We start from the raw sequence: 14,027 nt of genomic DNA on the forward strand, positions 1-14,027 counted from the left end.
GGTATTTCATTCCCTTTTATTGATAAATAATATTCCATTTTATGGATACACCACATATTATGTATCCATTCATTTGACGTGCATTTGGATTGTTTCCACTTTTTGGCTACTATGAATAATGTGCTATGAACATCTGTGTAAAAGTTTTTGCGTGGACATATGCCTTTGGCATATGCCTACAAATAGAATTGCCGGTTCACGTAGTAACTCTATGTTTAACATTTTGAAAAACTGTCAAACTATTTTCCAAAGTGGCTGCACCATTGTGCATTCTCACCAGCAATATATGAGGGCTCCAATTTCTGCACACCTTCACCAACACTTGCTCTTATCCACCACCTGTATTCTAGCCATGCCACTGGGTGTGAAGTGGTATCTCATTATAGGTTTGATCATATTCCTCTAATGACTAAAGACATTGAGCATCCTTTTAAGTGCTTGTTGGCCATTAGTATACCTTCTTTGGAGAAATATCCATGCAAATCCTTTGCCCACTGTATTTCATTGAAGTATAGTTGACACACAATGTTACATTAGTTTCAGGTGTACAACATAGCGATTGGACAACTCTACACGTTATGCTGTGCTCTCCACAAGTATAGCTACCATCTGTCACCATACAACGCTATTGCAATACCAAGGACTATATTCCCTATGCTGTGCCTTTTATTCCCATGACTGGAAGATTATATCTCCCACTCCCCTTCCCTATTTTGCCTATCCCCACCCCTCCCCTGAAGCAACCATCAGTTTCTTCTCTGTATTTGTGGGTCTGTTTCTGCTTTTAGTAGTTTGGGGTTTTTTGTTCATTTGTTTTGGTTTTTAGATTCCACATATGAGTGAAATCATAATGGTATTTGTCTTTCTCTGTCTGACTCATTCCACTTAGTCTGACACCCTCTAGGTCCAATGATATTGTCACAAAAGGCAAGGTCTCATTCTAAAAATAGCTGAGAAATATCCCATTGTGCATTTATACCACATCTTCTTCATCCATTCATCTCTTGATGACTGTTTCCCTATCTTGGCGATTATAAATAATGCTGCAATAATCATAGGCTTATGTACCTTTTTAGATTAGTATTTCCATTTGGGGGGAGAGTGGTAAATACTGGATGGTGTAAGTACTGGATCATATGGCATTTCTAGGTTTAATTTTTTGATGAATCTCCATACTGTTCTCCTTCTTTGCCCATTTTTAATTGGGTTCTTTGGTTTTTATTGTTGTGTAGTAAGAACTCTGTATATATTCTAGATACAAATTCCTTATCAGGTATATAATTTGCAGATATTTTCTCCCATTCTATAAGATGATTTTCCTTTTCCTTTTTTTCTTTTCATTTTTTAAAATTTTTTTTAAATTTTTTTTTAATGTTTATTCATTTTTTAGAGACAGGAAGAGACGGAGTGCAAGTGGGGGAGGGTCAAGAGAGAGGGAGACACAGAATCTGAAGCAGGCTCCAGGCTCTGATCTGTCAGCACAGAGCCCGACGTGGGGCTTGAACTCATGGACCGTGAGATCATGACCTGAGCCGAAGTCGGACGCTTAACCAACTGAGCCACCCAGGTGCCCCTCATTTTTTTAAATTTTTTAAGCACAAAACTTTTTTTTTTAATTTTTTTTTAACGTTTATTTATTTTTGAGACAGAGAGAGACAGAGCATGAACGGGGGAGGGTCAGAGAGAGGGAGACACAGAATCTGAAACAGGCTCCAGGCTCTGAGCTGTCAGCACAGAGCCCGACGCGGGGCTTGAACTCACGGACAGCGAGATCATGACCTGAGCCGACGTCGGCCGCTTAACCGACTGAGCCACCCAGGCGCCCCTAAGCACAAAACTTTTTAATTTTGATGAAGACCAATGTATCTATTTTCATTGTTGTTGCTAGTGCTTTTAGTCCTATGTCTGAGAAAACAGAGCCTAATCCAAGGTTACAAAGGTTTCCCGTTATATTTTCTTCTAAGAGTTTTACAATTTTAGATTCCTTTGGAGTTACTTTTTGTATACGGTGTGAGGTGGAGGCCAGGACCTTGACAATGACTATACAATTTATTTTCCTTTCTCCCTTCCCTGTGGCCCCAATACACACACACACACACACACACACACACACACACACACACACACACACAAACACCCCTCCTTCTCTGAAGGCCACATCCCTCAGTTGAAATCTCAGTTCCAATTCTGCAAAACTAGAACATTCTGGACCTCAGTTTCTTCAGGTATAAAAGGAGAGTAAACATACCTGCCATGTAGAACTGCCAGAAAATAAAGTGCAAAGGACTTTTCTACAGCTTCCATTAAACACTTCACTGCAGTTCCTCCTAAGAGAAACCTTGAGAGACTATTGTTCTAAACCAGCAGTCATCAAGCTTCAGTTTACATCACGCTCATCTGGCAAGCTTGTTAATACCCAGATTGCTGATCTCCACCCACTACTTTCTTATGCAGAAGTTCTGGGGTGGAGCTTGAAAATCGGCATTTTTTAAAACTTTTTTTTTTAATGTTTATTTATTTTTGAGGCAGAGAAAGAGCATGAACAGGGGAGGGTCAGAGAGAGGGAGACACAGAATCTGAAGTAGGCTCCAGGCTCTGAGCTGTCAGCACAAAGCACGACACGGGGCTCGAACTCATGGACCATGAGATCCTGACCTGAAGTCGGATGCTTAACTGACTGAGCCACCCAGCCACCCCCCAAAATTGGTATTTTTAACAAGGTCCCAAGTGATGCTGATGCTACAGGTCCAGGGACCAGAGGGAGCTTTGAAAATCATTAGGAATATAAAATGAATGTGTGGTGGAGAAGAGACCACTCCAGAGCAGAAGGAGAGCAAGTGCCCCAGACTAGAAGGACTCTCCTTTGATGAACTACAAGAACCAGTGGAAAAATTACAACTCACCATGTGAATTTGAATCCTATGTCTTATGTCTCTTCTGATGAAAGGCACCAGGAGATAAACTCTATTTTCCCCAGATAATATATGCAATTTAACGAATCTTTATCTTGTCTTTGTAAGTAGCAGTATAGTTCTGGTGAAATTATTCTCTAAATATGTAAGACACAATTGGAATACTTGGCCCAGACGAAGCCCACCTCATCCCTGCCTCTTCCTCTGGGATACCCTGACCGAGAGTCTGCACATCATTGGTCCCAGTGCTAATTAAGCCACACCTTAAGGTGACTATCCAACCGAGGGTCTCCCCTCTCCCTTACCTGGTCTAACCTGTACTTGCCCGAATCTCCTCTTTGAAATCTTATCTCACCTCCAAGCCCCTGTCATTGCTCCCATTTCTGACACTCCAATCTTGGTGTTTATTCTTGATCTCCTTGGTGTCTGAAACGTTTCCATTTCTTGTGGATTTGAACTTGTTTCATCCCTCCAGCTCCAAGCGTCCCATGCCTCCTCAGTGTGGAAACCTTTCGATTGTAATGGTAAAATGTTCATGATATGTTAAAAAGCAGATTGCTTGATCATATGCCTGATACGATGCTGTATTATAAAAATAAGTGTATCTATACATAGAGATAGGTCTAAAATGTATACATCAGAAATTCAGGGTATTGTCACTTAGGATGATTTTATATTTAGGAGTGTTTTTGCATTTTTTTTAGTTGTTTAATAAAGATAATTAACTACCTTAATGAGCACCTGAACATTAAAGCAACGGACAATCCAGATGAAAATGGCAAAGGACTTCAGTAATTCACTGAAAAGATAACACAAGTGACCTTAAACATATGGAAGTATACTCACTTCATTCATCCTAAGAAAGTGGCATAAAAAAAATTCCAAAATTTGAGAACATACTCTAATATCAAAAGTTTGGGGAAACATATTTTGATACCATGGTAAAGGCAGTATATATTTGCTCAGTCACTCTGGAGGGCAACTGGCAGGAACCATCAAAATGACACACGCATTTACCCTTTGACTCAGCAACCTTGTTTCTGGGAATTGCTCCTAGATGTATCTGCATATGTATTGAAGGGTTTGTGCACAATTTTTTTTTTCCAGAATTGTCTATAATAACAAGCTGGAATAACCCAGGGGTCCTTCAAGGGGGGCTGTTTAAGTAATTTGTGGCACATTCATATAACACTATGTAGTAGATCATAGAATAAAGAAGCTCTCTCTACATTTTTACGGGAAGACATTTTTGTGACAAAAACCAGGTCTAGAAGACTGCTACCTTTTGTATAAAATGTGAGGTGTTGGGGAGATAAAAATATATGTTTATATTTGCAGCAGATGGAAACTAGGTAATGGGGGCATGAACAGAATACAGATTATTCAACATACACTTCTTATGTTGTTTTGATTTATGTTCCATCTGCATGTGTCACTCAATTGCTTGTATACATTATATATATGTAGAAAGGGGCAGAAAGAGAGGAAGGAATTGGCTCACTGGAGGCTATGGAGGCTAAATATGGAGGCTAAATGCCTTGATCTGCCATTAGTAAGCTGGAGACCCACAAAAGCCAATGGCATAAATTCCAATCTAAATCCTAAGGCTGTAGGGGCACCTGGGTGGCCCAGTCGGTTGAGCCTCCAACTTCAGCTCAGGTCATGATTTTGCAGTTCATGAGTTCAAGCCCCTCATCGGGCTCTGTGCTGACAGCTCAGAACCTGGAGCCTGCTTTGGATTATGTGTCTCCCTCTCTCTCTGCCCCTTTCTCTCTTTCCCTCTCTCTCTGTCTCTGTCTCTGTCTCTCTCATTCAGAGCCTGGAGCCTGCTTCAGATTCTGTGTCTCCCTCTCTCTCTGCCCCTTTCTCTCTCTCTCTCTCTCTCTCTCTCTCTCTCTCTCTCTCTCTGTGTGTGTCTCTCTCTCTCAGAGCCTGGCGCCTACTTCGGGTTCTGTGTCTCCCTTTCTCTCTGCCCCTCCCCCACTCATGCTCTATCCCCCTCTCTCTCTCTCAAAAACAAACATTAAAAAAAATTTTTTTAAACAATAACATTGAGTTTAAAAAATCATGTTACATGGGGCGCCTGGGTGGCTCAGTCGGTTGAGCGGCCGACTTCGGCTCAGGTCACGATCTCGAGGTCGGTGAGTTTGAGTCCCACGTCGGGCTCTGTGCTGACAGCTCAGAGCCTGGAGCCTGTTTTGGATTTTGTGTCTCCCTCTCTCTGACCCTCCCCCATTCATGCTCTGTCTCTGTCTCAAAAATAAATAAACGTTAAAAAAAAATCATGTTAACAAAAAATACATCAGGTTACAAATTATATTACAGTATAGTCATATCTCTATTTTTTTATTAAAAAAATTTTTTTAATCTTTATTAAAACTTCTGCACTGCAAAGGAAACCATCAACAAAACCAAAAGGCAACCGACAGAATGGGAAAAGATATTTGCAAATGACATATCAGACAAAGGGCTAGTATCCAAAATACATAAAGAACTCACCAAACTCCACACCCGAAAAACAAATAATCCAGTGAAGAAATGGGCAGAAGACATGAATAGACACTTCTCCAAAGAAGACATCCAGATGGCCAACAGGCACACGAAAAGATGCTCAACGTCATTCCTCATGAGGGAAATACAAATCAAAAACACACTGAGATATCCCCTCATGCCAGCCAGAGTGGCTAAAATGAACAAATCAGGAGACTATAGATGCTGGAGAGGATGTGGAGAAATGGGAAATCTCTTGCACTGTTGGTGGGAATGCAAACTGGTACAGCCGCTCTGGAAAACAGCATGGAGATTCCTCAAAAAATTAAAAATAGATCTACCCTATGACCAGCAATAGCACTGCTAGGAATTTACCCAACGGATACAGGAGTGCTGATGCATAGAGGCACTTGTACCCCAATGTTTATAGCAGCACTTTCAACAATAGCCAAATTATGGAAAGAGGCTAAATGTCCATCAACTGATGAATGGATAAAGAAATTGTGGTTTATATACACAACGGAGTACTACATGGCAATGAGAAAGAATGAAATATGGCCCTTTGTAGCAACGTGGATGGAACTGGAGAGTGTTATGCTAAATGAAGTAAGTCAGGCAGAGAAAGACAAATACCACATGTTTTCACTCTTATGTGGATCCTGAGAAACTTAACAGAAGACCACGGAGGAGGGGAAGGGGGAAAAAAAAAGTTACAGAGAGGGAAGGAGCCAAACCATAAGAGACTCTTAAAAACTGAAAATAAACTGAGGGTTGATGGGGGATGGGAGGGAGGGAAAAGTGGGTGATGGGCATTGAGGAGAGCACCTGTTGGGATGAGTACTGGGTGTTGGATGGAAACCAATTTGACAATAAATTTCATATTAAAATTTTTTAATGTTTATTTTTAAGACAGAGAGAGCATGAGCAGAGGAGGGTAGAGAGAGAGAGGGAGACACAGATCCGAAGCAGGCTCCAGGCTCTGAGCTGTCAACACAGAGCCTGACACGGGGCTCGAACTCACAAGCTGTGAGATCATGACCTGAGCTGAAGTCGGACACCCAACCGACTGAGCCACCCAGGCACCCCAATCATATATCTATTTTTAAAGATAAACAGGTATTTTTCTGTGAATAGAGAGATTGTAAGAATACAAAATAACAAATTACTAAAATTTAACTACTCTTATCTCTGGGTAGTGGGATTGTGGGAAAGGTTTATTGTGTCCTTCTTGTTTATCTATATTTTCTAAATTACATATAAAGAACATGTCTTAAAGAAAATAAAAGATTTTTTTAAATAGAAGAATGTTACAACTCCTCAATTATTTCAGGGTTTTAAAATCTGTGCCTGTATTTGTTGTCAACCTTCAGATTTTACCAAATGCATCTACCCACAAATATTTTTAAGGAATTAGCTGTCATGAAATAAGATGTTCTCAGGAGGTTAGTCAAGTAGATATTCCCCAAAATACATGGAATAAACCAAGAAAGAAGATGTCTTCTGGTCCAGGCAGCACTAACTCTAACCCAGGAGAGGAATGAAGGGAAGCAGGAAGCAGGAGACAGGGAGGGAGCTAGACAAAGTTGGCTCCAGGAGAGCAAAATCTGACGTGTGGCCCATGGGGATCAGGGGTTGGGGGGTGGGTGTCATTGAGAAATGTGTTACAATCTTTAGGATTTGAAAGTTCGTAAAAATAGGACCTGAACTCAATAACTGTGGAAATGATGGTTACAGAACAGAATGTGGATTCTATAAACATTGACACGGTAAAAATAGGAGTAAGGGTGTGGGGAGGGAAGGGGAGAGGGGGGAGAGCTATTCAGGTGCTAATTTTCTCCATCTTCATAGCAAGGAGTCACTCAATACTGTCAAAAATGGAAGCACAGAGTTATAAAACACACACAAGGATTTCCATTCCTTAATTTTTTCCTAGTCTTTTCTCATAACCTTAGAAAGATCTTTTAAAAGCTAAACACTCTGGAGGTAGGAAAACATTTATGTGAGTTCAGCACTTCCTATAAATTCACTTGTTTCTTTTTTTTCTGTTGACTTAATATAAAACCAAAGTTAATACACTGTGCCAAAAGCAACTTATTGATCTGATTTTATTTGATGATTTTACTCCTATCTGCACATACAGTGGATATGAACAGAAAGATGAATTTAATGTTACTATTAAAAATATCTCGGTGGTGGAATTGTGCTATAAGAACTCTCTTTTCTATACCTGTATAATTTTGCAGAAAATCTTCATCAAAGGTAGAAAATGTAGATATACTCAATCGATTTTTTCATTGTGGGTCGGCTTAACATAGAGTATTTGCTGAATAGTGCTTACCTAGGTAGAAGGGAAGGGTTGAGTAATGTCACCTCCACATTAAAAAATCTTTTTTTTTTTCATTGCAGTGAGTTTGAGATATTAAGCCTTCTTCCTAGCATGGTGCCTTTGGTCAATAGGTACAGAGTAACCAGGCTCCCAAAAGATATGGAGGGCACCAGTAGAGGTCCCTTGTCCTGTACGGTTTCAAGATTGAAAACAGCCCCTTGACATTGACAGCCTTGTGGAATTTGATGGCTGATTATATTATGAATTGGAAATTGGTTTAAAAGATGGGCAATCAGGAGTGAGAAAAAAATAAGTACTCACAGAGAGGCAAGGAATAAAGCTTATTAAAGAAATCAAACATTTGAAAATATCTTAAATATCAGTGTAAATGAGTCCGTCACATTAATCAGTATCATGGCAAGAAAATCTATTGTGTTACTGGAACCCAGTATGACAATTATTCTTTTATTTTTCTACTTACAAGAAGTTCAGCTCTTAAGCTAACAACAAAGATGATGATCTTCTTTCTAAAGTCTCCTAAAGAGAAAAACTTTCCATAAATCTCTTGACAAACTATGGCAAAATTTCTAAATTCTGAAGATCAGGGATTTTTATTAGATCAGAATTTTCTCCTCTATGCCAGCAATTTCCTTTAATCATTTTTGCAAAAGCGCTCTTTTCCACATACCCAAACACCCAAACACTCAACACAGTAAGTAGCATCGACCAGTGAATGGCTATTTAGCAAGCTCACTTTCTAACTTATCAACTCAATGGAAACTTGTAGGAGGCTGCAAGAGCAAATTTGGTATGTGCCTATTAGCCCCAAATCTACCGGATGCATATCAGGTGTTGGAATTCCAAAACAGGAACCCAAACAGGGCATTCCCCAAAGCGTTTGCTTGAAAATCACGCATCCAAGTCACTGACTTAAGCATTGCTACTTAAGTTTCTTAAGCATTCAATATTCCCATGTAAAATCATCCTCTATCCCTAACCTCCTAGAACAGCATATGGAAGAATATTGAGTATGAGTTGAAAAATTCTGTGAATGGCTTGTGTGTTTGATAAATACAAGGCTCTAAACAATTAATCAGTAAACACCATGGAATCACCACAATGGAAATAGCCCTACGTTTGGGAGGCTTGTCGCCCTGGATCCTAATTTCCCCTCTGCCCGTAAGTGTTCTGTGAGCCAAATGGCTTCACTTTTTTGAGTCTGCACTTTCACATTTGTAAAAAATAAGCCCTTAATGTGCCTTCTAAGTTGAACTTATAAATTCTGATCCAACTAAACCAGGCCAGTAAAGCACAAGATGACATTTCTGGTAGGAAGGAAGCCTGTCCTAGTGAGGACACTGGGACAGTAGATCCAGGAAGAGACCAAGTCAGTGCCACTGTTGTTGAGTGGGCTTGTCAAGGAGGAGGAGCAGGACACTGAGTACTTTCAACAGTCACACATGCCACAGCAGGAAACCACGTAGAATGTGAAGCATCCCAATGAAAGGAAGAGCCCAGATTAATACTTGTGGTTCACGTAAGCACCCAGAACAAATATTCTCCTGTAAAACAGTCACCTCAGAATTGGAAGACTGCTCTTCATTTATTCATCTAAAGAGGACTCTATCTTCTTAAGAATAGGTTATAGAATCCTTTTGAGGCTATGGTCCTGCCCCCTGTGCTCTCTGATGGAAGTGAGGTGAGGCGAAGCATGCACTGAATCCAAGTTTCAGTGAAATCCAGAACCACAGGAGTAATTTTTTAATTGTCCTTGTTTACTTGAAAATAATGGGATAATTTAAAGCAGGCATTTTACCGCCCTATATCCACCATACCCACATGTTCCTCACCTCTTCCCATAAACCCACACACACATTTACAGGTATACACACACTCTGACATGCACACTGTGAAAGTGGATAAAAGGAACCTTATTTTAAATGGAGTCCGGAACCCAGAAAGGGAAGCTCTCATACACTACCACTCTTTGTCAGTTGCAGAGCCAATGGGAAGAGTCCTACTTTACTTCCTTGCCCAGCAACAAGTTCAGCCAATAAGAAAATACCACAACTCAGCCAATAAGAAACCATCACCAGCCAGGGCTCTGGCTCTCCTCCAATGGACTTCCCTTGAAAGTCTTTCCTCCTAACTTCCTCCTCTTTTCTATAAAGTAACAATCCTCTTTTGTGATCTCCAGACTAGCTATGGCTTGCCATAGCTTGCATGTCCCTAACTGCAAGCCCTCTGCTATTCCCCAATAAACCCGCGTTCGTAACCGGCTGTTATATTTTAAGGTGGACAACACACACAATCTCCTCTCTTCTGTATCTCTTAAAAATGCATATTTACCTTCTGTCTCTCTCTCTATAGGTATAGATATAGATATAGATATAGATATAGATATAGATATAGATATAGATATAGTAGATATCAGATTCCATCGTACACCTCCAGGAAAATCCATTGACTTTCAGACAACCAGTGCTCTCCCGTGTGCTGTTGTCATCAAGTCAGCTGAAGAATAGAGAGTGGACATGGAAATATTACAATAGAATGATCCAGACTAGCCAGTTAACAATGGTTACGCTGCTCACCAGCATCTCCAACCGAGAAACACATGTAGGAATTTGTTAGCCAGTGACAAAGATCACACTCGTGCACCAGCTGGAGTACCATGAACAGAACTCTGGCACTCAACTGCCAAATGTCTATCGGGATGAGGTAGTAAATGAGCTACACTAGTAGAAAATTTTCAGAAAGAAAACTGCATTTCCATTCCTATCTTAAAACTTATGACTTACTGAGTTTCAAAGTACCCACAGTCTATACTAGATCTATTTTCAAAACTCCAAAGATAAAATAGCTCAGAGTCAAAGAAGTGAGAGTGACTTTATTAAACTTCATATTCGCCTGAGGAACTCCTTCTTTCATTGTGTTTATTATTTATTTATACCTGGCTTCATTCTGGAAAAGAATTCACTACTGAAAGGGGAAAATTACACAGAACCAGCCAATCTCATATCACATGATACTATCCCCCTGCCTCTGGTTCTTTAGGCTGATCATAATGAGCATTGCAAACAGTAAGACAGTGGACAGTAAGCCACATGCACCTAAGAGTTGCCTCATTTTTGCTCTAACCTCTCCTTCAATTACTTGGATCTACAAAATCCAGATGTTGTCCTTGATCGTCACCAGATTCAGAACATGACTTCTTCCAGATCTCAACATCTCATGATTCTCCAGCTAGAAAGTTCCACCTAACTCTTCCACCACAGAAGCCAACAACTAACAGGGCCTTTTGGCTTCTGCCCCTTTTGAGCCACTCCACTCACCCAGAGAAGAGAAGAGAATGTTGAGGCCAAAACTGGACATGTTAGATTCATCTCCAAAATTCAGCCCCTCTCCCTCTCTCTCTCTCAATCTCTCTCTCTCTCTCTGACTTTGGCCCAGACCCAGGCTTCAGTTTCCTTATCTGCAAAATGAAGATTATAATATCTACTCTACCTGTACCCAAGTTTGTTATATTGATCAAATCTACTAAAATGATGAAAGTGAATTTACTTTAAAACATTAAAAGATAAAACAAATGTAAATAAATAAAATAACCCCAAAACTTGAACTTGATTTTAGTTAATTCTAAATTTGTAACACTGCATAATAGAAAAAAATAACTTCTGTTGGGGAAAAAAATCTGAGTTTCAATCCTTGTTCCGTTACTAAATTGCTATGTAATTTTGGATAAGTTCCTTGACCTCTCTGAACCTCAATGTCGTCATCTGTAGTTTTAATCAATGCTCTTGTCTTTGCAAGTAACAGAAGCCATCTTTGATTCGAGGAAAGGGAGGTGCGAAATAAAAGAACACCAGGCTGTTTTACGGAATCCAAAGACAGGAAGTGCAGTCAGCCTCGGGAACAAAGACGACCAAGAAATACAAAGTCCTCAGGAATCCAGGCATTCTGTCACTTCATCTCTTTCTGACCTCATGCGTTACAAGTTATGATGTCTGTGTCTCTTTACAGACCGGTTTTGTTTTGTTTTTTTTAAATGAGATTTCTAGAAGTCAAAGTTCTAACCTCAGACTTTAGTTACATAGTATAAAATTGTTCTCCAGAATTTTGTAATCATTTTGTAATCCATTTTGTAATCAAATTGTGTACTATTTCTCAATGCCATTACCAATCCCACATTCTGTTATTCTTTTAAATAGTTATCATTCTCACAAGTGAAAATCGGTGTCTCAGTCTAATCTCCATTCCTCTTGTTACTGATAAAATCGAGAATCTTTACCTCTCTTTCCTTTTTTTTAAAATTTTATTTATTTTTTGAGATGTACTCAGCATATAACATTATCTTAGTTGCAGGTGTACAACATAGTGAGTCGATATTTGTGTATAGTGCGAAATGATCACAACAAGCCTAGTTAACATCCATCACCCCACATAGTTTCGAATATATTTCCTCTTGGAACGAGAACTTTTAAGATCTATTCTCTTAGCAACTTTCAAATATACAAATAGTATTATTTGCTATAGTTAGCATGCTGTCCAGACTGACTTTCTCAACGTCTCCACACAGATGGCATAAAATGGCTGCCACCACTCCAAACAACAAGCATCCCGTGTATTAGTCTCAGGAAAGAACAGTTGATGGGCTGAGCTTGGGTCCACAATCTACCCCTGGTCTACTCAGCCAAGGTCAGGAGACAGGTGTCAGAGTAAAACATGGCACTGGAGCCTTGCCACTATGAGAAGTGATTTTCAGAGATGAAGGCCATGGGTTCAAGGAAGCTTAGAAACTTGTCTGGGATGACCAAAGCCTTTGCTGTGACTATACCATGACCCAGCTTCTCCCTCTACCTGATGCCCACTCCCTTCCTTGCCCCACGGGCGTTAAACCCAGGAACTCCCCTAACAAACTTCCCACACGCCAGTCTCCATCTCAGAGCCTGCTCCCTGCAGAATCCACTTGCACCACCTCGGTACCACACCTGTAACAGAGAGATGCAGTTTGTAGAGTGGTAATGACTGTCACAGGATGCGTATAGAAGGCATTCGGTGTACGTTAGTTTCTTTTACTCCTCTCCGATTTTCCAGGAGGCAATTTATAGCAAACCTGCTACTAAACTCTCCAGGACCAGGGCCCTTGTTTGCGTGACTCAGATTTGAGGTCATAAATTAAGACCAAGCCCAGAATCAGCTTCTCTCCACCAGACGGCAAGAGCCAAGCCGAGCATCAGCAGCTGGGCCAAAAATAGGAGACAGGAGATGTCTGCCAGCAATCTTGGGCCCCGTTCTTCTGCTTCCTCCAGGACCACGTCCACTATCCCACCAGTCCTCTGGAGCACACACAATTTTTTTGGAAGATTAATCAGCAACAGTCCACCCAGGGCCCACCATGTGCCAGACTCACATCTTAGGTAGACGAGGAGGTCGGCATTTAGAAAAAGCCAATCAGCAACCCAAGATGCAGTGATGATGGTTAAGTGTCCAAGACTAGAACAGACCATAAATAAAAGAATTTAGAAAAGGCCAAGTCACATCCTACTGACAAGGCAAAGAAGGGTTTCATGGGAAGCTACCACCTGGGGCTTGAAGAATAGAATGGATTAATGAATTCAGAGCTTTTTGATAGGCAGAAATGACGGAGAGCATCCCCGAAGAAGGCACTTATGCCTGAAGAAAAGGAGAGCATCCGGGCTGCCTGATTGTTCAATTCCATGTGCTTGAAACTCATGAAGCGCAATATAGATCTGAGGCCCCTAAGCTTGTTGAGGCTGGATCCCAGGACTAAGCATATCTGAGGAAAAGTGAAAGGTGTGTGGTGCTTATGATTTAAATAATCGAATGGCCTCAGACTCAGAGGAAGGAAGGTGAGAGGACGAGATGCAGGAGGCCTCCAGACCACTCTTGGTTCTTCTTTACGGAGGACCGTGTAGCCGGCCACCAGAACTTGGCTTCTGCAATCTAGAACCAGAGGAGGCCGCATCATTTCCTTCAAGCATCTTAAGAAATAGAGAAAGTGTACTTGCCTCCTGGGCCCTAGGGAACTCACTCAAAGATCAAAACCAGAGAAGACTTGCTCAGAAGACTGGATGAAGGTTCTGAGCACTACACAGTGGGCTGGACGTTGAGCTAAAGGCTCCAGAGACAAGGCAGGACAGGATTAATATTCACAACAACCACGGTGAGCCCGGGGGGCTCAGACAGGTGAGCAACCGACTCTTGATTTTGGCTCAGGTCATGATCTCACTGTTCATGGGTTCGAGCCCTGCACTGGGCTCTGAGCTGACAGTGCG

Source organism: Prionailurus viverrinus, chromosome B1 (genome assembly GCF_022837055.1).
Source record: "Prionailurus viverrinus isolate Anna chromosome B1, UM_Priviv_1.0, whole genome shotgun sequence".
NCBI lineage: Eukaryota > Metazoa > Chordata > Mammalia > Carnivora > Felidae > Prionailurus > Prionailurus viverrinus.